Source organism: Pseudophryne corroboree, chromosome 5 (genome assembly GCF_028390025.1).
Source record: "Pseudophryne corroboree isolate aPseCor3 chromosome 5, aPseCor3.hap2, whole genome shotgun sequence".
Taxonomy (NCBI): domain Eukaryota; kingdom Metazoa; phylum Chordata; class Amphibia; order Anura; family Myobatrachidae; genus Pseudophryne; species Pseudophryne corroboree.
In genome coordinates this window covers 620383631-620408544 of record NC_086448.1, presented here as the reverse complement: position 1 = coordinate 620408544, position 24914 = coordinate 620383631, and the positions used below count along the sequence as shown (strand labels likewise).

General features: G+C 46.0%; 1 protein-coding gene across 2 annotated transcripts in view; it reads right to left on the bottom strand.

Moving 5' to 3' along the window:
- LPIN2 (lipin 2) overlaps positions 1–24914 on the bottom strand; it is a 324290-nt gene that overhangs the window by 210682 nt on the left and 88694 nt on the right. Inside the window, exon 2 of one of the 2 annotated variants that reach the window (XM_063923550.1) lies at positions 6840–6914. The exons of the other annotated variant lie outside the window; for it this stretch is intronic. The gene's annotated coding sequence lies outside the window, so the exon portion shown is untranslated. The remainder of the gene's footprint in view (positions 1–6839; positions 6915–24914) is intronic. 2 annotated transcript variants of the gene reach the window in all.

The window sequence follows — 24914 nt, the reverse complement described above, 5'->3', positions numbered from 1 at the left end:
TGAGTGGTTCAAACCAATGTGATTTTAGGAACCCTAAAACTACATTGAGATCCCAAGGTGCCACTGGTGGCACAAAAGGAGGTTGTATATGCAGTACCCCTTTGACAAACGTCAGAACTTCAGGCAATGAAGCCAGTTCTTTCTGGAAGAAGATCGACAGGGCCGAAATTTGAACCTTAATGGATCCTAATTTTAGGCCCATAGACAGTCCTGCTTGCAGGAAATGCAGGAAACGACACAGTTGAAATTCCTCTGTGGGGGCCTTCTTAGCCTCACACCAGGAAACATATTTTCGCCAAATGCGGTGATAATGTTTCGCAGTTACATCCTTCCTGGCTTTGATCAGGGTAGGGATGACTTCATCTGGAATGCCTTTTTCCATCAGGATCCGGCGTTCAACCGCCATGCCGTCAAACGCAGCCGCGGTAAGTCTTGGAACAGACAAGGACCCTGCTGGAGCAGGTCCTTTCTTAGAGGTAGAGGCCACGGGTCCTCCGTGAGCATCTCTTGCAGTTCCGGGTACCAAGTTCTTCTTGGCCAATCCGGAGCCACGAGTATAGTCTTCACTCCTCTCCTTCTTATGATTCTCAGTACTTTTGGAATGAGAGGCAGAGGAGGGAACACATACACCGACTGGTACACCCACGGTGTTACCAGAGCGTCCACCGCTATTGCCTGAGGGTCCCTTGACCTGGCGCAATATCTGTCCAGTTTTTTGTTGAGATGGGACGCCATCATGTCCACCTTTGGTTTTTCCCAACGGTTTACAATCACTTGAAAGACTTCTGGGTGAAGTCCCCACTCCCCCGGGTGGAGGTCGTGTCTGCTGAGGAAGTCTGCTTCCCAGTTGTCCACTCCCGGAATGAACACTGCTGACAGTGCCACCACATGATTTTCCGCCCAGCGAAGAATCCTTGCAGCTTCTGCCATTGCCCTCCTGCTTCTTGTGCCGCCCTGTCTGTTGACGTGGGCGACTGCCGTGATGTTGTCCGATTGGATCAATACCGACTGACCCTGAAGCAGAGGCCTTGCTTGACTTAGGGCATTGTAAATGGCCCTTAGTTCCAGGATATTTATGTGAAGAGACGTTTCCATGCTTGACCACAAGCCTTGGAAATTCTTCCCTGTGTGACTGCTCCCCAGCCTCTCAGGCTGGCATCGGTGGTCACCAGCATCCAATCCTGAATGCCGAATCTGCGGCCCTCTAGAAGATGAGCACTCTGTAACCACCACAGGAGAGACACCCTTGTCCTTGGAGATAGGGTTATCCGCTGATGCATCTGAAGATGTGATCCGGACCATTTGTCCAGCAGATCCCACTGAAAAGTTCTTGCATGGAATCTTCCGAATGGAATCGCTTCGTAAGAAGCCACCATTTTTCCCAGGACATTGATGCACTGACACTTGGCCTGGTTTTAGGAGTTTCCTGACTAGCTCGGATAACTCCCTGGCCTTCTCCTCCGGGAGAAACACCTTTTTCTGGACTGTGTCCAGAATCATCCCCAGGAACAGCAGACGTGTTGTTGGAATCAGCTGTGATTTTGGGATATTTAGGATCCACCCGTGCTGACGTAGCACTACCTGAGATAGTGCTACTCCGACCTCTAACTGTTCCCTGGACCTTGCCCTTATCAGGAGATCGTCCAAGTAAGGGATAATTAAGACGCCTTTTCTTCGAAGAAGAATCATCATTTCGGCCATTACCTTGGTAAAGACCCGTGGTGCCGTGGACAATCCAAACGGCAGCGTCTGAAACTGATAATGACAGTTTTGTACCACAAACCTGAGGTACCCTTGGTGAGAAGGGTAGATTGGGACATGGAGATAAGCATCTTTGATGTCCAGAGACACCATATAGTCCCCTTCTTCCAGGTTCGCTATCACTGCTCTGAGTGACTCCATCTTGAATTTGAACCTTTTTATGTAAGTGTTCAAGGATTTTAGATTTAAAATTGGTCTCACGAGCCGTCCGGCTTCGGTACCACAAACAGCGTGGAATAATACCCCTTTCCCTGTTGTAGGAGGGGTACCTTGATTATCACCTGCTGGGAATACAGCTTGTGAATAGCTTCCACTACCGCCTCCCTGTCGGAGGGAGACGTTGGTAGAGCAGACTTCAGGAACCGGCGAGGGGGAGACGTCTCGAATTCCAATTTGTACCCCTGTGATACTACCTGCAGGATCCAGGGGTCCACTTGCGAGTGAGCCCACTGCGCGCTGAAATTCTTGAGACGGCCCCCCACCGTGCCTGAGTCCGCTTGTAAGGCCCCAGCGTCATGCTGAAGACTTGGCAGAAGCGGGGGAGGGCTTCTGCTCCTGGGAAGAGGCTGCCTGGTGCAGTCTTTTTCCCCTTCCTCTGCCCCGGGGCAGAAATGAGTGGCCTTTTGCCCGCTTGCCCTTATGGGAACGAAAGGACTGAGTTTGAAAAGACGGTGTCTTTTTCTGCCGAGAGGTGACCTGGGGTAAAAAGGTGGATTTTCCAGCCGTTGCTGTGGCCACCAGGTCCGATAGACCGACCCCAAATAACTCCTCCCCTTTATACGGTAATACTTCCATATGTCGTTTGGAATCCGCATCACCTGACCACTGTCGCGTCCATAACGCTCTTCTGGCAGAAATGGACATCGCACTCACTCTAGATGCCAGGGTGCAAATATCCCTCTGTGCATCTCGCATATATAGTAATGCATCCTTTAAATGCTCTATAGTTAATAATATACTGTCCCTATCCAGGGTATCAATATTTTCAGTCAGGGAATCCGACCAAGCCACTCCAGCACTGCACATCCAGGCTGAGGCGATTGCTGGTCGCAGTATAACACCAGTATGTGTGTATATACCTTTTAGGATATTTTCCAGCCTTCTATCAGCTGGTTCCTTAAGGGCGGCCGTATCGGGAGACGGTAACGCCACTTGTTTTGATAAGCGTGTGAGCGCCTTATCTACCCTAGGGGGTGTTTCCCAACGCGCCCTAACCTCTGGCGGGAAAGGGTATAGTGCCAATAATTTATTAGAAATCAGCAGTTTTTTATCGGGGGAAAACCACGCTTTATCACACACCTCATTTAATTCATCTGATTCAGGAAAAACTACTGGTAGTTTTTTCACACCCCACATAATACCCTTCTTTGTGGTACTTGTAGTGTCAGAAATATTCAATGCCTCCTTCATTGCCGTGATCATATAACGTGTGGCCCTACTGGACATTACGTTTGTCTCCTCACCGTCGACACTGGATTCTGTATCCGTGTCTGGGTCTGTGTCGACCATCTGAGGTAACGGGCGTTTTAGCGCCCCCGACGGTGTCGGAGACGCCTGAACAGGCACTAATTGATTTGCCGGCTGTCTCATGTCGTCAACAGTTTTTTGCAAAGTGCTGACACTGTCACGTAATTCTTTAAATACGACCATCCAGTCAGGTGTCGACTCCCTAGGGGGTGACATCACTAACACAGGCAATTGCTCTGCTTCCACATCATTTTCCTCCTCATACATGTCGACACAATCGTACCGACACCCAGCACACACACAGGGAATGCTCTGAAAGAGGACAGGACCCCACGAGCCCTTTGGGGAGACAGAGGGAGAGTTTGCCAGCACACACCAGAGCGCTATATATATACAGGGATAACCTTATGTAAGTGTTACTCCCTTTATAGCTGCTGTTTTATATTAGCTGCCAATAGTGCCCCCCCTCTCTTGTTTTACCCTGATTCTGTAGCAGGACTGCAGGGGAGAGTCTGGGAGCCTTCCTTCCAGCGGAACTGTGAGGGAAAATGGCGCTTGTGTGCTGAGGAGATAGGCTCCGCCCCCTTCACGGCGGCCTTTTCTCCTGCTTTTTTTTAGGAAAACTGGCAGGGGTGAAATGCATCCATATAGCCCAGGAGCTATATGTGATGTATTTCTTTAGCCATATAAGGTTTAAACATGTTTTATTGCGTCTCAGGGCGCTCCCCCCCAGCGCCCTGCACCCTCAGTGACCGGAGTGTGAAGTGTGCTGAGAGCAATGGCGCACAGCTGCAGTGCTGTGCGCTACCTTATCTGAAGACAGGAACGTCTTCTGCCGCCGATTTCTCCGGACCTCTTCGCTCTTCTGGCTCTGTAAGGGGGCCGGCGGCGCGGCTCCGGGACCCATCCAGGCTGAACCTGTGATCGTCCCTCTGGAGCTAATGTCCAGTAGCCAAGAAGCCCAATCCACTCTGCACGCAGGTGAGTTCGCTTCTTCTCCCCTTAGTCCCACGATGCAGTGAGCCTGTTGCCAGCAGGACTCACTGAAAATAAAAAACCTATTTAAACTTTTACTTCTAAGCAGCTCAGGAGAGCCACCTAGCATGCACCCTTCTCGTTCGGGCACAAAAATCTAACTGAGGCTTGGAGGAGGGTCATAGGGGGAGGAGCCAGTGCACACCAGCTAGTCTAAAGCTTTTACTTTTTGTGCCCAGTCTCCTGCGGAGCCGCTATTCCCCATGGTCCTTACGGAAGTCCCAGCATCCACTAGGACGTCAGAGAAAGATTAAAAACCCATGTTGACCTTTTTCCATGTCAACCTTGTTCATGTCGACCTAATGACCATGTCGACCAGTAGTGGTCGACCTAATGACTGTCGACCTAAGTGTGGTCGACCAAATGACCCATACCCGACCTATAACGTGACATAAAACCTATACCCGAGCACATCATTTTACATTTTTGTAGAACCAGCCAATCATTCAGTGTCCCCTTTAATTAGAGCGCGAGCAGAGCACCTCACTTACCAATTTAAGTAAAATAACTGGCGAGACCCGGAGAGCTGAAAGCCCTACAGAGGCGACACTGCTTTATATCTCATTACAGAATAAAAAAACAAAAACAAAAGAAACCTCGCAACATAGTACATTGCTGAATAAAGCATATTCTAAATAACAATCGCAAATAGCGCAAATCTGTAATGTAAAACATGTGACGATAAAAGCTCTAATTAGTACTATTACTGCATGCTAACAATTTATGGGACACGGAAATTAGGTCGACATGGTCACTAAGTTGCCATGGAAAAAGGTCAACATGCGTTTTTCAATTTTTTTTTATTTTTTGAACTTTTTCCATACTTTACAATCCACGTGGACTATGATTGGCAATAGTAACCGAGCCATGCAAGGGGACACGGTGCACTAAATGGGGTTCCTCATCACTTTACAATGAAAGCGACACCAAAACAAATAAAAAAAGACATATCAACCTTTTTCCATGTCGACCTAATGACTGTGTCGACCTATTTCCAGTGTCGACCAGCAAAGATCGACCTAATGCATGTCGACCCAATGACTCATACCCCAACTTATTTAAGGTAAGCATGCAAGACTGAGAACAAAGACGCATATGTAAGCCACCACCTGTCTGTCAGCCCAGTGCTAGCCAATACCATGTAATGAAAGTTGGACACTCTGTGTCTGTTTAAGACACACCTCATTAATAAGAAATGGTCCTTTCCCATTATTTAATAAGCCAGCTTGTTTAAATGTTTTTAACATGGACCATCCAGCTTTGCCAGGGTAAAATGTTAAGTCAAGCAGGACATGAATAGGAAACTTCAAACCCACCATGAGAGACATCAGTGCACGGACATGAGATGCTCGGATTTTATCTGGTAGAGTAACGCTACATCATCATGTCCACTTATAAATGGACAGGACACATTTCACCTGATAGTTATACTTGTGAGATCTGCATAAAAACATGGATGATTATCAACAGATCAGTGTGTGTCACGAGAGTTATAACATTTACACAACTACGATGCCTCGGCTATTATGCATATCACTAAGTTCATACGAGTTGATCGTACAATCTAGGAAAAAAAGTATTAAGTCCTTGAATTCTCTTAATCGTATGTAATAATTTCTCAAAAGAGAAACAAAGCAAAAATAAATGTGTCATACCACATAAAATCCACAAAACTTTGTTTACATGAATTACACATACATAGCTTCAGGTCTTAAATCGCAATACAGCAAGTGTGTGTTGTGAGTGTACAGTACACAAGGGGTAGTTTTATGAAATCCACTTATCTGTTTTAGAAGCTTTAGTAAATGTACCACTAAATAATAAATATTTGATACACTCACAAATGCATTTCTGAAACAGCAAATCTAAAACAAGATAACATAGGAGTGTAGATTTATGAATCTGGGGGTCGTCAAAGCCATCGATCATCAATAGATTTAAAACGGTCATAGAAATAAATGGTAAGCAAGCCTGATGTAAGAATTATTTATATTGGTGTTTTATATCCACTGGTCAAAGATACCAACTATGAGCGGATTTGGCAAGCCGCTAGTTAGTGAACATACCTCTAGGAAGCCAATAAAATCACATCTGCGCTATCCGTTACAAATAATAAACGTCTATTCCGCGCTCAAGCAACATATGTCACAAGAACTGACGAGCAAGCAGACATCTTTAACTTTATTTCCACTAAAGACTACTCACAGATGAATATAAATGTAACCAAATAAACCAGTTGAAAGGTTTTTTTTCATTCTATCAATCATGTATAACATACAGTGAAGTATGATAGGAAAATTATATATCCAGTTTCAATATTCAGGATGGATTGATCGATGACGATGATAGACAGACAGACAGACAGGATACAAATACATAATACTTAATGCTCTGCTGGTGAAATTTTCCTGCATGCAAACTACTACTGTGTGAACCCCATCTCTCACCAGATTAAAATCTTTTTAAGCAATAACTGTCAAGTATGACCACAACACACACATACTCTACACACACAGCACCAATTATTTTCTATACAGATTTCACTGTACAGTAATCAAACATAAAAACTAAGTTACCAGCTACAGCAGGATAAAGGTCTTCAAGCCACAAAACACTTGCTTCAGTCCTGACGGCTCACACGACGAATTCAACTGCAACACATTTACAGACTACATGTATAACTATGCAGGAAGTTCAATACATGATTTATCATTATCATTTTAATAACAGTATAAAACTCTTGCTTAAACATAATTACTCGTACAAACGTGAAAATCTACTGCAGCACTCTGTGTCTCAACGACTTCCACGTGGAACACCCTGAGTTTCACAACAACAACATGTCATTTGTTTTGTTAGCACTCTGAAACAACATCACAGTGTCACATTCCTCACTTGCAAGCATTTTGCATTGTATGTCTGTCTTGCTACATGTACTTTGCCGTGTTGTGTTTATTATATACTGAAAGTTAATGAAACATACATTACACAGCTATTCGGGACAGACGCTTGTAGCTTTTTATGCAGCCACTTAGTTAATTAGATATGTTATAGAATGTAAAAGGGCATATTCACACACAGACAGAAAGGAAGTAGCTGGAGGAAATTAGATCTCTTCTGAACACACATTTTTCTAAAACCAACAAAGAAAAAACCCTTGATGGGAAAACCCCAACATACTCTGGGGAGACAGACTCGTACTGAGAAATGGATCAGCAATGTACAAAGGGACACAGTTTTAGGCAAGGATAAAATATTTAAGATGATGGTACGTCAAGAAATATACCCCAAAAAGTTGCCCATTAGGTAAATATTTTGTCTAATTCAAATGTAAAAACATCTATCTTGAAATATGTGTACTAAAAGCAGATAAAGCAAATCAAACAAACAAACTTGCCCAAAAAACGGCCCTACTGTAGTTCTCAAAGGAGGATGGCTACCATGGGGTGTATTCAATTCTTGTCGGAACTGCCGTCTTGTCGGAAAGACGGCAGTTTCTTACTTTTTCAGGTTGAATAGTGATTCGACCTATTCAATGGGACTGCCGTTTTTCCGACAGGTCGGCAATTCCGGCTTGTCGGAAAACACGTGGATCGGCGGATTAGCCGCGGATCCATGCAATTTCTCGGATTTGCGGCCAAATCCGACAGCTTTTAGCCATGTTTTCGACAATGTCAATCGGGCTTTAAAAAAAGTCGGATTAACATTGTCGAGAACGGCCAAATTCTGTCAGATTTGGCCGCAAATTGAATACTGCATTGTCGGATCCTTTCCATCAGAAAGGATCCGACATGCATCGAATACACCCCTAAATGTGTATTTAGAATGTCAGCCTAATTATGGAGCATACACATACCAAGCTCAGTATGGCTTAAGCTGGGTATACACCTACACAATCGTTGTGCCGTTCTCGTCGATTCCCGACCTGTTCATACAATATCTTAAGAGAGTGAACACACCTTCCATCACGTTTTCTAGGCAGAAAACTGGCTGCATATGAAGATCAGGTTTTAGGTGCAGTTTCATTGGTACAATATGGAACTACCAACAGTTCTGTCCGACGGTTCTGCCTATGCTCCTCCAGCAGCAGCTCCACCATCTTTTCAGCGGGTATTTTAGATGAGTTTCCTGGATCGCAAGTTAGGTTGTGAAGGTGTGAATTGTCACTTTGATCATGACAGCCAAATGCAAGTGTGAGCGAAAGTAAAATCGCAGTATGATTGTACATGTGTGTACCATGCTTCACTTTTACCATTCCGCATATTCTCAATAATACCCCTTTCACATTGGAGTCCCGGCTCCTACCCAGGATACTGACCACAGGTCGGAGCCGAGGCTTCAGATACCCTTACCCCATTCACACTGCTGCCGGAACCCGGGTCATTGGCGCTCACACAGGATGCTTGAAGATGATGTCATCTTCAAGTGCACCTAAGCCAGCCAATCAGCAGCTTTGACACACATCTGCCTTTCACACTGGAGCCAACCTGGGCTGGATCTGGGAATAACCCTAGCCATGACCTGTGTAGCAGACCCAAGTCGACCATTTCATACTGAGCCTGGGATCTCAGCTCTGTGTGAAAGGGGTATAAAACAGAACGTAAAAGGAACTCTGAAAACTTAACATTAACGCTTTGCATATGTATTTGCATGACGTAACATGCGTAAGTGCAGAACAGCTTGCATATAAGTAATTATAAGAAATGTGTTAGAAAAAAGCAATAACCCATTGCCTGAAAAATAAAGTTATTAACAATGGCAGTGTACGTGCCTGGATTTCAATCTGAACAAATTATCCTTTAAACATGGGTTAAGCTGTGCTACAAGAAAACCGTAATGCTTAAATTAGATGGATTAAACAATGAATCACTGTGTTAATCAAAGGTTCTCAGCTCTAATCCCCAATGCCACCTCCTCATGTTTTCACAATTTCTTTAATCATGTACAGGTCAGTTCATCTATTTCGCTTGGTCAGTACAGAAATCCAGAAAACAAGACCTGTTGCAGGTATGGAATTGATTTGAACCCTAAAGGGCATCCATCAACTCACTTTTACAGCACACATGAAAGATCACTTAGAATTATCCATTTGTTATTTTCATTAATTTATTACTTTTATGTGCCAAATAAAAATAAAATGCCCTTTTTTCAGTTGGTCTCTAATAAAAAAAAAAGAAGAGTTTTTTTTTTATATTGTCATCCAATGATTGGTTGCCGTCAGCTTCATAGTATGGACAAAGCAGAGCTATCAGCAGACGACTACAGATATTGCATTTGAGCATATATTTTCTCTCATGACCGCATTGTGTATTATTTATTATACCCCAATTCACTTTAAGATCATCCACTGTATATCTACTTTAACAAAGTTAGAGAAAAACTAATTAAGTGGTAAGTGATAACAGCAGCAGCAAACTCACATCCACAAGCAGTCATAGCCTAGTCTGGTGAACAGAAAGGCAGTGGCGTAAACAGAGGGTACTGGGGTGACTGCTCCCTCTGATGAAAAGTTGGTAAAACAGATGTCTATATAGCGCTATGCGCTGCCACATTGATCACTTAACCCCAGCCGAGCGTCACCTGTATACGGCAGTGTCATGGACGTTATGAAAGGTATTTCCGTGCATGAGGTATGGGGCCTACAGCGCCTATTTTTCCATCTTAGTTCCCCATCCTGTTAATAGGTCACTACGCTACTGTTGATTGGGACCAATTATCCTACTAACTGCTTAAAAAAATAAGATTTTACTCACCGGTAAATCTATTTCTCGTAGTCCGTAGTGGATGCTGGGATCTCCGTAAGGACCAAGGGGAATAGACGGGCTCCGCAGGAGACTGGGCACTCTAAAAGAAAGATTAGGTACTATCTGGTGTGCACTGGATCCTCCCACTATGACCCTCCTCCAGACCTCAGTTAGGATACTGTGCCCGGAAGAGCTGACACAATAAGGAAGGATTTTGAATCCCAGGTAAGACTCATACCAGCCACACCAATCACACCGTATAACTCGTGATACTATACCCAGTTAACAGTATGAAATATAACTGAGCCTCTCAACAGATGGCTCATAACAATAACCCTTAGTTAGGCAATAACTACATACAAGTATTGCAGACAATCCGCACTTGGGATGGGCGCCCAGCATCCACTACGGACTACGAGAAATAGATTTACCGGTGAGTAAAATCTTATTTTCTCTGACGTCCTAGTGGATGCTGGGAACTCCGTAAGGACCATGGGGATTATACCAAAGCTCCCAAACGGGCGGGAGAGTGCGGATGACTCTGCAGCACCGAATGAGAGAACTCCAGGTCCTCCTCAGCCAGGGTATCAAATTTGTAGAATTTTGCAAACGTGTTTGTCCCTGACCAAGTTGCAGCTCGGCAAAGTTGTAAAGCCGAGACCCCTCGGGCAGCCGCCCAAGATGAGCCCACTTTCCTCGTGGAATGGGCTTTTACTGATTTAGGATGCGGCAATCCAGCCGCAGAATGCTCCAGCTGAATTGTGCTACAAATTCAGCGAGCAATAGTCTGCTTAGAAGCAGGAGCACCTATTTTGTTGGGTGCCTACAGGATAAAAAGCGAGTCAGTTTTCCTGACTCCAGCCGTCCTGGAAATATAAATTTTTAAGGCCCTGACTACGTCCAGTAACTTGGAATCTTCCAAGTCCCTAGTAGCCGCAGGCACTACAATAGGTTGGTTCAAGTGAAAAGCTGATACCACCTTAGGGAGAAACTGGGGACGAGTCCTCAATTCTGCCCTAACCATATGGAAAATCAGATAAGGCTTTTACATGACAAAGCCGCCAATTCTGACACACGCCTGGCCGAAGCCAAGGCCAATAACATGACCACTTTCCACGTGAGATATTTCAAATCAACAGTTTTAAGTGGCTCAAACCAATGTGATTTTAGGAAACTCAACACCACGTTGAGATCCCAAGGTGCCACAGGAGGCACAAAAGGGGGCTGAATATGTAGCACTCCCTTTACAAATGTCTGAACTCCAGGCAGTGAAGCCAGTTCTTTCTGGAAGAAAATCGACAGAGCCGAAAATAGGATTTTGGTACTTACCAGGTAAATCCTTTTCTTTGAATCCATAGGGGTCACTGGAGTACTCTTGGGGATATGGACGGGCTTCCGCAGGAAACAGCACTGAATATTTAAATTTAGTAACACTCCACCCCTCCATATCCCTGGTCACTACCCAGTGTTTTTTACTGAGCCGAACAGGAATTAAGAGAGGTTAATAATGGAGTATTACATATAACATAACTGACAATAACGAAGTTAACACATAACGTTACTGACAACTAAACAGTTGACACCCTAACCAGCACTTGTAACTTGAACCAGTCGGTGAAAGTGTGTTACCATAAGATCCTCAGAACTAACCACAAGTAGGTAAAACTGCTCTGGGTGGGCGTCCAGTGACCCCTATGGATTCAAAGAAAAGGATTTACCTGGTAAGTACCAAAATCCTATTTTCTTTTTCATCCACTAGGGGTCACTGGAGTACTCTTGGGACGTACCAAAGCTTCCCCCGTGGGCGGGAGAGCAGTTTGGCACTTGTAACACTAGGCGGCCAAAGCTAGATGCTGATGCCGCAAAAGTATCAAACTTGTAAAAGCGCACAAACGTGTGCACTGAAGACCATGTAGCCGCTCGGCAAAGCTGCGTCGCAGAAGCCCCACGACCAGCTGCCCATGAAGTACCCACAGAACGTGTGGAATGAGCGGTTACTGACGTAGGCGGTTGTAACCTAGCATGAAGGTAAGCCTGGCGTATGGTCAGTTTTATCCATCTGGATAAAGTTTGTTTAGATGCTGGCCAACCCATTTTGGCAGCATCATAGAGAACAAATAACGTATCCGTCTTACGAACTGAAGACGTTCGGGATACATAAACGCGTAATGCGCGAACCACATCCAGAGTTCCAGAATGTTCTGTCAACACAGGAACTACTATTGGTTGATTGATGTGAAAAGATGACACTACCTTTGGTAAGAAGGCGGGATTCGTCCGAAGTTCCGCTCTGTCATCATGAAACACCAAATACGGTGGCTTGCATGACAAGGCACCCAAATCCGAAACACGCCTCGCCGAAGCTAAGGCTAAGAGAAAAATTGTTTTCCAAGTGAGAAACTTTATATCCACTTGTTTTAAGGGTTCAAAATATGAAGACTGTAAGAACTCCAAAACCAGATTCAAATCCCATGGCGCTGTAGGTGGAATGAATGGAGGCTGTACCCTGAGTACACCTTGAAGAAAAGTGTGTATCGACGGCAATAGAGCCAATCGTCTTTGAAAATAAATTGACAAAGCAGAAACCTGCACCTTTAGTGTAGATAAACGCAATCCTCCATCTAAGCCTGTTTGTAGAAACAACAACAGGCGGCATACCTTGAAAGCTGATGTCGGAAATTTCCGAACCTCACACCAACCTATATATGCACGCCATATTCTGTAATAATGAGCTGCCGTAACTGGCTTCCTAGCTCGTAACATGGTTGGTATAACTGAATCTGGAATGCCCTCTCTTTTTAAGAGGGCGGTCTCAACAGCCACCCCGTCAAACGCAGCCGCGCTAAATCGGGGTAAAGAAACGGACCCTGTTGTAACAGGTCTGGACGTATTGGGAGCGGCCACGGATCGTCTGCGAGTAATCCTCGAAGATCCGAGAACCAAGCTCTCCGAGGCCAATGAGGCGCCACTAGTATGACTGTGAGCGACTCTCTTTTGATCCGTTTTAGCACCAGAGGGAGCAACGGAAACGGTGGAAACAGATACACCAGACTGTACGGCCACGCGATAGTGAGAGCATCCACCGCGACTGCCTTTGGATCTCTTGTTCTGGACACATACTGGAGCGTTTGATGATTGTGTCGAGATGCCATCAGGTCCACCTGAGGATAACCCCATCGCTGAACCAACATGTGAAACACTTCTGGATTTAATGACCATTCGCCTGGGTGAAAATCCCGACGACTGAGATAATCCGCTTCCCAGTTGTCCACTCCCGGAATGAACACAGCCGACAATATCACCTGGTGGCATTCCGCCCAATTGAGGATTCGAGCTACTTCCCGCATTGCCATGCGGCTTCTCGTTCCTCCTTGTTTGTTGATGTATGCGACCGCCGTCGCATTGTCCGACTGCACTTGGACAGGCTGAGAGCGAATCATGTGCACTGCTTGTCGTAGCGCATTGAAGATTGCGCGGAGTTCTAGAACATTTATAGACAGCAATTTCTCGTGATCCGCCCAGAGACCCTGGAGCTGACAATTTTGAATTACCGCTCCCCAACCTCTGAGACTGGCGTCCGTAGTTAGAATTATCCAATTGCAAACTCCGAACCGTCTTCCTGCGGTTAAATTGTGTTCCTTGAGCCACCATAGCAGAGATACTCTTGCTATTGGTGACAACCTCACCCTGTGGTGAATCTGCAGATACGAGCCCGACCACTGGGCAAGTACGTTCAGCTGAAATGGACGAGAGTGAAATCTTCCGAACTGAAGCGCCTCGAAAGCTGCCACCATTGTGCCTAACAGGCGAATGCACAAGTGTACCGACACTGTGCGTGGCTTGAGTACTAATTGTACTAGATGGCGTAGCATTTGTACTTTCTGTTGTGGTAGGTAAATTCTTTGATTGACCGTATCGAGAATCATACCTAGGAACTGAAGGCGTTGAGACGGAATTAGATGTGATTTCTTGAAATTTACAATCCAACCGTGGTGAACCAGTACATTGTATGTTAGCAGCGCATGTTGGGTAAGTATCTGTTGAGACGGAGCTTTGATGAGCAGATCGTCTAAATACGGAATTATTGTCACTCCCAGGGATCTGAGGTGAGCTATCATCACAGACATTACTTTGGTGAATACCCGAGGCGCTGATGACAGGCCAAACGGCAGAGCCTGAAACTGGTAATGGTTCTGGCGTATTGCAAATCGTAAGAATTTCTGATGAGGCTGCCAAATTGGAATGTGTAAGTACGCATCCTTGAGGTCTAGCGCAATCATAAATTCCTTGGTCTCTAATCCCGCAATTACTGAGCGTAGAGACTCCATTTTGAATCTGTAGTAAGTTACGTACTGATTGAGTCCCTTTAAATTCAATATTGGTCTGACTGAGCCATCCGGCTTTGGGACCACAAATAGACTTGAATAATAACCCTGACCCTGTTGGTGTACAGGGACCGGAATCAACACTGCCGAATCCAGTAAGGACTGAATGGCAATTTGCAAAACTGTCCTCTTGTCGTCCGACAGAGGCAATCCTGTCTTGAAAAACCGCAGAGGCGGCAGACAGTCGAACTCTATTTTGTAACCTTTTAATACTAAATTGCGAATCCAGCCCTCCGCGGATGTGTGGAACCACGCCCCATGGAACTTCTGAAGGCGTGCTCCCACAATTGGAGAACCGAGATGGGCTGGTAACCCGTCATGCCACTGGCTTGTCGGTAACCTTAGCGTCTTGGCGAGTTGTGTTGGTTTGATGGAAACCACGTCCTCGACCACGTCTAGCAGGTGTGGCTGATCCTCTGCCACGTCCTCGAAAGGGCTGAGGTCTAAAAGATTTGAACGAAGGTCCAGCGTACCTTCTTCTTGGCGCAGGTGGAGGCAATGGTAAGAATACAGACTTACCTCCCGTAGCCTCCTTAATCCATGCGTCCAATTCTGGACCAAACAACTTCTTGCCATCGTAAGGCAATGCCTCTATACTTCGTTTGACCTCTGCCTCCGCTTGATAAGTACGCAGGTAAAGTGCTCTTCTTGCCGTAACTAGCGAAGATGAAATACGAGAAGTGAGCTGACAGACGTCAGTAGACGCTGTACAGAGATACTCTACAGCCTCAATCATTTGATTTACCTGAATTATCAGGTTTTCGTCATGTAAAGCAGATTTGAGTTCTGTAAGCCATATTATGAGCGCCTTAGTTACCCAAATGCCAACCAATCCAGGTCTTAGCATCACACCTGCTGCTACATACATGGTTTTTAGCATAGTTTCTATCTTGCGATCTGAAGGATCTTTAAGCGTAGTAGCTGCTGGCACTGGTATGGTTAATTTCTTGGTAAGCTTTGACACTGAAGAATCAACTATAGGTGGATTCTCCCATGTACACGTTACCGAGTCTGGAAAAGGATAACTAGACTTAAATCTGCGAGGTATAGAAAACCGTTTATCTGGATTCTGTCTTGTTTCTACTAACATCTCATTTAGAGAATCCGACACAGGAAAACTTACTGGCGTCTTCCGTCGTTTAGTAAATACGACCTGATCATTGGTGAGAGGCTGCTCAGCTTCAGGGAACTTTAGAGACTGCCGTACCGCTCTGATGAGATCATCAATGCCGGAACTGTTAACATCCTCGCTATCTGACTCCACTTCGCCCTCCTCACCCTCCTCGTGTTCCGTGAGGTCAGGTATGGAATCGTCAGAATGTAACATAGCAGACACTGGAAAATCATAAGACATATGAAAATTATCCCGTTTGCCCAAAATGGATTTGGACCTTACGCAAGGCTGAGACGCCTCTGGTAGTTCTGGCGGTCTCACCCTAGCCTCAGATCTTAACGTTTCTCGCTCCAGACGAGCAGCGGTCATTTCCGTCTGAAAACTCTCCAGTACATTCACTAACCTACCCCACGGTGGGTCCGGTGAGGAAATTGGTTGTAAAACCGGAGGAGCAATGGTATTATGGACGGAATCCACAAAACATACTGTACATGTGGTAGATGCATTTGGTAACACACTGTCACATATTTTGCAATTAATCTTTTTAGTTTTCGCTGGTGCCTTACTCATTATGGCGACAGACAATACAATACACAAAACACAGACACCTGCACGACTCAGTAAAATAGCAATAAGGTGTCTCTGTATATAAATCTGACCAAGTGCAGTACACGTGGCCAGTACTACGAAATGTGATCCCAAATTCCCACTAACACCCCTGCGCCTTCCGGTGGTGTAGAGATGTAAGACAGGAACCTTCTGGAATCACAGAGGGAGACACAGGAAGCATGATTAATGGCTGCCACAGGAAGCATGGTTAATGGCTGCCACAGGAAGCATGGTTAATGGCTGCTATTTAAACATATAATCACAGTTCCATACTGATATTATAAACAGTCTCCCTGCCAGCAAAAGCCTCATTATATATTATATATATAAAATGTGCTTAAACATATCACTGATGTTATACACAGTCTCCTTGCCAGCAAAAGCCTCATTATATATTTTATATATAAAATGTGCTTAAACATATAATCACAAAATCATACTGATATTATTACAGTCTCAATTATTACAGTCTATCTGCCAGCAAAAGCCTCATTATATATTTCTATATATAAAATGTGCTTAACATTCACAGTACACATTCTATAAATGCATGAGACGCTGTAAAGATCTGCTGCTGTCCCCCCTCTACCCCCTTCGCAGCTGCTTAGTGTGCAGTGCGGGCCGGGCATCGGGCTGATAGCTTAGGACCCCCAGCGATACAAGCGGCGCTGGATCATTGACAGAAGCGGCAGCCTGAAGCAGGGAGATGTAGTGGCGGCCGTGTGTTCAAGTGCTGGAACGGAGACCCGGCGGCCAGATTACCCGCGGCCATCAGCTGTTCACTCGGCGGGCGACCTGCTGCCGCCGCCGCTATACCGAACACAAGCGCCTTTTTACACAGTCTCCCCTCCTCGGGACGGCAGCGAAAGCTGTCCGCCCCGTTCTCACATACCTGCAGTCTGTCCTGAGGCTCCGACGGGGCTTCTTCAACAAGCGCCGGCCAGCCAGTTCAGCAGGATGTGTGTGCTTGTGAGGGAGCTCTTTCAGAGAGGCCCGACACGCACGTGCTGCTATCAGCAGCTGCACTATCCCTGACCCTGCCTTTTGGAAGGGGGAAAGGGATGTGCCTTGTAGAAAAAATAAAGAAAAATAAAATATCTTCAATAGCCGAAACTTCAGTAGCTGCTACCTCGTTCAGCACAGAAAAAACACTGGGTAGTGACCAGGGATATGGAGGGGTGGAGTGTTACTAAATTTAAATATTCAGTGCTGTTTCCTGCGGAAGCCCGTCCATATCCCCAAGAGTACTCCAGTGACCCCTAGTGGATGAAAAAGAAATCTGGACCTTAATGGAACCCAAGTTTAGGCCCATAGTCACTCCTGACTGTAGGAAGTGCAGAAAACGACCCAGCTGAAATTCCTCTGTTGGGGCCTTCCTGGCCTCACACCACGCAACATATTTTCGCCAAATACGGTGATAATGGTTTGCGGTTACTTCTTTCCTGGCTTTTATCAGCGTAGGAATGACTTCCTCCGGAATGCCCTTTTCCTTTAGGATCCAGAATTCAACCGCCATGCCGTCAAACGCAGCCGCGGTAAGTCTTGGAACAGACAGGGCCCCTGCTGTAGCAGATCCTGTCTGAGTGGTAGAGGCCATGGGTCCTCTGATATCATTTCTTGAAGTTCTGGGTACCAAGCTCTTCTTGGCCAATCCGGAACCACGAGTATCGTTCTTACTCCTCGTTTTCTTATTATTCTCAGTACCATTGGTATGAGAGGCAGAGGAGGGAATACATAAACCGACTGGTACACCCACGGTGTCACTAGAGCGTCCACAGCTATTGCCTGAGGGTCCCTTGACCTGGCGCAATATCTAGTTTTTTGTTTAGGCGGGACGCCATCATGTCCACCTGTGGCCTTTCCCAACGGTTTACCAACAGTTGGAAGACTTCTGGATGAAGTCCCCACTCTCCCGGGTGTAGGTCGTGTCTGCTGAGGAAGTCTGCTTCCCAGTTGTCCACTCCCGGAATGAACACTGCTGACAGTGCTAAGACGTGATTTTCCGCCCATCGGAGAATCCTTGTGGCTTCTGCCATCGCCATCCTGCTTCTTGTGCCGCCCTGTCGGTTTACATGGGCGACTGCCGTGATGTTGTCTGATTGGATCAGTACCGGCTGGTTTTGAAGCAGAGGCCTTGCCAGACTTAGGGCATTGTAAATGGCCCTCAGTTCCAGAATATTTATGTGTAGGGACGACTCCTGACTTGACCAAAGTCCTTGGAAATTTCTTCCCTGTGTGACTGCCCCCCAGCCTCGAAGGCTGGCATCCGTGGTTACCAGGACCCAGTCCTGTATGCCGAATCTGCGGCCCTCTTGAAGATGAGTACTCTGCAGCCACCACAGTAGAGATACCCTGGTCCTTGGAGACAGGGTTATCAGCCGATGCATCTGAAGATGCGATCCCGACCACTTGTCCAAGAGGTCCCACTGAAAGGTTCTTGCATGGAACCTGCCGAATGGAACTGCTTCGTAGGAAGCTACCATTTTTTCCAGGACTCGCGTGCAGTGATGCACCGACACCTGTTTTGGTTTCAGGAGGCCTCTGACTAGAGATGACAGCTCCTTGGCTTTCTCCTGCGGGAGAAACACTTTTTTCTGTTCTGTGTCCAGAACCATCCCCAGGAACAGTAGATGCGTCGTAGGAACCAGCTGCGACTTTGGAATATTCAGAATCCAGCCGTGCTACTCTGACAAACAACTGCTCCCTGGACCTCGCCTTTATAAGGAGATTGTCCAAGTACTGGATAATTCTTTCGGCCAATACCTTGGTAAATACCCTCGGTGCCGGGGACAGACCAACGGCAACGTCTGGAATTGGTAATGACAATTCTGTACCACAATTTTGAGGTACTCCTGGTGAGGAGGGTAAATAGGGACATGCAGGTAAGCATCCTTGTCCAGTGATACCCTGAAATTCTCCAGGCTTGCAATAATCGCCCTGAGCGATTCCATTTTGAACTTGAACCTTCGTATATAAGTGTTCAAGGATTTCAATTTTAGAATGGGTCTCACCGAACCGTCTGGTTTCGGTACCACAACATTTTTGGAATAGTAACCCCGGCCTTGTTGAAGGAGGGGTACCTTGATTTCACCTGCTGGAAGTACAGCTTGTGAATTGCCGCCAGTACTAACTCCCTATATCCGAGGGCAGCAGGCAAGGCTGATGTGAGGTAACGGCGAGGGGGAGTTGCCTCGAACTCCAGCTTGTATCCCTGTGATACTACTTGCAGAACCCAGTGATTCACCTGTGGGCAAACCCACTGGTCCCTGAAGTTCCCGAGACGCGCCCCCACCGCACCTGTCTGTGGAGCCCCAGCGTCATGCTGTGGACTCAGAGGAAGCGGGGGAAGATTTTTGATCCTGGGAACTGGCTGTCTGTGCAGCTTTTTCCTTCTTCCCTTGTGCAGAAAGGAAGCGCCTTTGGCCCCCTTGCTTTTCTGAAGCCAAAAGGACTGTACCCGATAATACAGTGCTTTCTTAGGGTGTGAGGAAACCTGAGGTAGAAATTTTTCTTCCCAGCTGTTGCTGTGGATACAAGGTCCCAGAGACCATCCCCAAACAATTCCTCACCCTTATAAGGCATAATCTCCATGTGCCTTTTAAAGTCAACATCACCTGTCCACTGCCGGGTCTCTAATACCCTCCTGGCAGAATGGACCTTGCATTAATTCTGGACGCCAGCCGGCAAATATCCCTCTGTGCATCCCTCATATATAAGACTACGTCTTTAATATGCTCTATGTTAGCACCATATTCTCCCTGTCTAGGGTATTAATATTATCTGACAGGGTATCAGACCCTGCTGCAGCAGCACTATTCATGCTGAGGCAATTGCAGGTCTCAGTATAATACCTGAGTGTGTATATACAGACTTCAGGATAGCCTCCTGCTTTTTATCAGCAGGCTCCTTTAAAGTGGCCGTATCCTAAGACGGCAGTGCCACCTTTTATGACAAACGTGTGAGCGCCTTATCCACCCTAGGGGATATCTCCCAACGTGACCTATCCTCTGGCGGGAAAGGGTACGCCAGCAGTAATTTTTTTTTGAAATTACCAGTTTCTTATCGGGGGAACCCACGCTTCTTCACACACTTCATTCACTCATCTGATGGGGGAAAAAAACACCGGCTGCTTTTTCTCCCCAAACATAAAACCCCTTTTATGTGGTACTTGGGTTAATGTCAGAAATGTGTAACACAATTTTTATTGCCGAGATCATGCAACGGATGTTCCTAGTGGATTGTGTATATGTCTCAACCTCGTCGACACTGGAGTCAGACTCCGTGTCGACATCTGTGTCTGCCATCTGAGGTAACGGGCGTTTTTTTTGAGCCCCTGATGGCCTTTGAGACGCCTGGGCAGGCGCGGGCTGAGAAGCCGGCTGTCCCACAGCTGTTACGTCATCCAGCCTTTTATGTAAGGAGTTGACACTGTCGGTTAATACCTTCCACCTATCCATCCGCTCTGGTGTCGGCCCCACAGGGGGCGACATCCCATTTATCGGCATCTGCTCCGCCTCCACATAAGCCTCCTCATCAAACATGTCGACACAGCCGTACCGACACACCGCACACACACAGGGAATGCTCTGACTGAGGACAGGACCCCACACAGCCCTTTGGGGAGACAGAGAGAGAGTATGCCAGCACACACCAGAGCGCTATATAATGTAGGGATAAACACTATCACTGAGTGAATTTTCCCCAATAGCTGCTTGTATAAACAATATTGCGCCTAAATTTAGTGCCCCCCCTCTCTTTTTAACCCTTTGAGCCTGAAAACTACAAGGGAGAGCCTGGGGAGCTGTCTTCCAGCTACACTGTGAAGAGAAAATGGCGCCAGTGTGCCGAGGGAGATAGCTCCGCCCCTTTTTCGCGGACTTTTCTCCCGCTTTTTTATGGATTCTGGCAGGGGTAATTATCACATATATAGCCTCTGGGGCTATATATTGTGATTATTTTGCCAGCCAAGGTGTTTTTATTGCTGCTCAGGGCACCCCCCCCCCCAGCGCCCTGCACCCTCAGTGACCGGAGTGTGAAGTGTGTATGAGGAGCAATGGCGCACAGCTGCAGTGCTGTGCGCTACCTTGGTGAAGACTGAAGTCTTCTGCCGCCGATTTTCCGGACCATCTTCATGCTTCTGGCTCTGTAAGGGGGACGGCGGCGCGGCTCCGGGAACGAACACCAAGGACGGGTCCTGCGGTCGATCCCTCTGGAGCTAATGGTGTCCAGTAGCCTAAGAAGCCCAAGCTAGCTGCAAGCAGGTAGGTTCGCTTCTTCTCCCCTTAGTCCCTCGATGCAGCGAGCCTGTTGCCAGCAGGTCTCACTGTAAAATAAAAAACCTAAAATAAACTTTCTTTCTAGGAGCTCAGGAGAGCCCCTAGTGTGCATCCAGCTCGGCCGGGCACAGAAATCTAACTGAGGTCTGGAGGAGGGTCATAGTGGGAGGAGCCAGTGCACACCAGATAGTACCTAATCTTTCTTTTAGAGTGCCCAGTCTCCTGCGGAGCCCGTCTATTCCCCATGGTCCTTACAGAGTTCCCAGCATCCACTAGGACGTCGGAGAAATAAGATTTTACTTACCGGTAAATCTATTTCTCGTAGTCCGTAGTGGATGCTGGGGACTCCATAAGGACCATGGGGAATAGACGGGCTCCGCAGGAGACATGGGCACTTTAAGAAAGAATCTAGATTCTGGTGTGCTCTGGCTCCTCCCTCTATGTCCCTCCTCCAGACCTCAGTTAGAGAAACTGTGCCCGGAAGAGCTGACAGTACAAGGAAAGGATTTTGAAAATCCAGGGCAAGATTCATACCAGCCACACCAATCACACCGTATAACTTGTGATAAACTTACCCAGAACAGTATGAACAACAACAGAGCATCAGTTCAACCCTGATGCAACAATAACATAGCCCTTATTGCAGCAATAACTATATACAAGTATTGCAGAAGAAGCCCGCACTTGGGACGGGCGCCCAGCATCCACTACGGACTACGAGAAATAGATTTACCGGTAAGTAAAATCTTATTTTCTCTAACGTCCTAGTGGATGCTGGGGACTCGGTAAGGACCATGGGGATTATACCAAAGCTCCCAAACGGGCGGGAGAGTGCGGATGACTCTGCAGCAGCGAATGAGCAAACACAAGGTCATCCTCAGCCAGGGTATCAAACCTGTAGAACTTTGCAAAAGTGTTTGAACCTGACCAAGTAGCCGCTCGGCACAGCTGTAATGCAGAGACCCCTCGGGCAGCCGCCCAAGAAGAGCCCACCTTACATAGTAACATAGTATCTGAGGTTGAAAAAAGACAATTGTCCATCGAGTTCAACCTATTTGTGGTCTCCTATGCATGATGATTTGACTAAAATTTCTGACTGATGCTGCTGTCAGCCGTTGCATTTTATCCCTATTTATAGTAACTATAATGCATGACTATGCACCATAACCCTGGATATCCTTATCCATTAGGAATTTATCTAACCCATTCTTAAAGGTGTTGATAGATTCCGCCATTACAACTCCCTCAGGCAGTGAATTCCAAACACGTATTGTCCTTGCTGTGAAAAAGCCTTTACGCCGTATTGTGCGGAATCTCCTCTCCTCTAACCTGAGCGAGTGTCCACGAGTCCTTTGTGTTGATCTAACCAAAAACAGGTCCCGCGCAAGATCTGTATATTGTCCCCTTATATATTTGTAGATGTTGATCATGGGGGTCATTCCGAGCGATTAGTCGCTAATGCGCATGCGCAATGTCCGCAGTGCGACTGCGCCAAGTAAATTTGCTATGCAGTTTGGTTTTTTACTCACGGCATTACAAGGTTTTTTCTTCGTTCTGGTGATCGTAATGTGATTGACAGGAAGTGGGTGTTTCTGGGCGGAAACTGGCCGTTTTATGGGTGTGTGCGAAAAAACGCTACAGTTTCTGGGAAAAACGCGGGAGTGGCTGGAGAAACGGAGGAGTGTCTGGCCGAACGCTGGGTGTGTTTGTGACGTCAAACCAGGAACGAAACTGACTGAACTGATCGCAGATGCCGAGTAAGTCTGGAGCTACTCAGAAACTGCTAAGAAGTGTCTATTCGCAATTCTGCTAATCTTTCGTTCGCAATTTTGATAAGCTAAGATTCACTCCCAGTAGGCGGCGGCTTAACGTGTGCAAAGCTGCTATAAGCAGCTTGCGAGCGAACAACTCGGAATGACCCCCCATATCCCCTCTTAATCTCCGCTTTTCCAATGTAAACATGCCTTTTCCAATATTCCATCGTCTCCATGTCCTTAATTAGTTTGGTCGCCCTCCTCTGAACCTTTTCTAGCTCCAGGATATCCTTTTTGTAGTACGGTGCCCAGAATTGTACACAGTATTCAAGGTGTTGCCTCACTAGTGATTTAGATAACGGGAGTATAATACTCTCGTCCCTAGCATCAATACCCCGTTTTATGCATGCTAATAACTTATTAGCCTTCTTTGCTGCAGTCCTATTTTGGGTACTACTGCTTAGTTTGCTATCTATGAGGACACCTAAGTCCTTTTCCAGTACAGAATCCCCTAATTTTACCCCATTTAGTAGGTAGGTGTAATTTTTGTTCTGGTTACCACAGTGCATTACCTTACACTTGTCTGTGTTGAAGCGCATTCTCCATTTGGCTGCCCATGCAGCTATTTAACTATTTAGCTATTTAATTTAACTAAGTCGTTCTGAAGAGACTCGGCATCCTCCTCTGTATTTATAGCCTTACACAATTTGGTATCATCTGCAAAAATTGACACCATGCTCTCTAGACCTTCTGTTAGGTCGTTAATGAAAATATTGAACAATAGCGGTCCTAATACTGAGCCTTGCGGCACACCACTTAGCACTTCAGTCCAAGTTGAAAAAGATCCATTAACCACAACGCGCTGCTCCCTATTATCTAACCAGTTTTTGACCCAAGTGCATATTGTGCTTCCTAGCCCTGAATCTTGTAGCTTGTAGATAAGTCTCATGTGTGGTACAGTATCGAACGCTTTGGCAAAGTCTAAAAAGATTACATCCACGTCTTTACCCTGATCTAGGTTTGCGCTTACTGTTTCATAAAAGCCAAGTAAGTTGGTTTGACAGGATCTATCCTTCATAAACCCATGTTGATTCCTTTTAATGACCTTATTGACTTCAAGGAACTTCTGAATACTATCTCTTAGAATACCTTCCAATACTTTCCCCACTATAGATGTAAGACTAACTGGTCTATAATTACCTGGTTCAGCTTTACTTCCCTTTTTGAATATAGGCACTACTTCTGCTATACGCCAGTCTTTGGGAACCATACCTGATATAACTGAATCCTTAAAGATCAAAGATAGCGGTTTTGCCAGTTCAGAGTGAAGCTCCATTAGAACCCTTGGGTGAATACCATCGGGCCCTGGTGATTTATTAATCTTTAAATGTTTTAATCGGTCACAGACTACTTCCTCGCTTAAATAAGTACCTATCAGTGGGATATTCTCATTATTGAGATTGTGTGTCAGTCCCTGAATTGGGTCCTCTCTAGTGAATACTGTTGAAAAAAACTCATTTATTGTGCCCGCTATGTCATTATCATTTTTGCTTAAGACTCCCAACTTGTCTTTTAAAGGGCCTATACTCTCCTTCTTTAATCTCCTGCTATCAATGTATTTAAAGAATTTTTTGGGATTCGCTTTGCTTTCCTTTGCTACTAGTTTTTCAGTTTCTACTTTAGCCGCTCTTATTTCCTTTTTGCAAATTTTGTTACATTCCTTATAGTGCTGAAATGACTGCTTCCCCGTCAGATTTGTATTTTTTAAA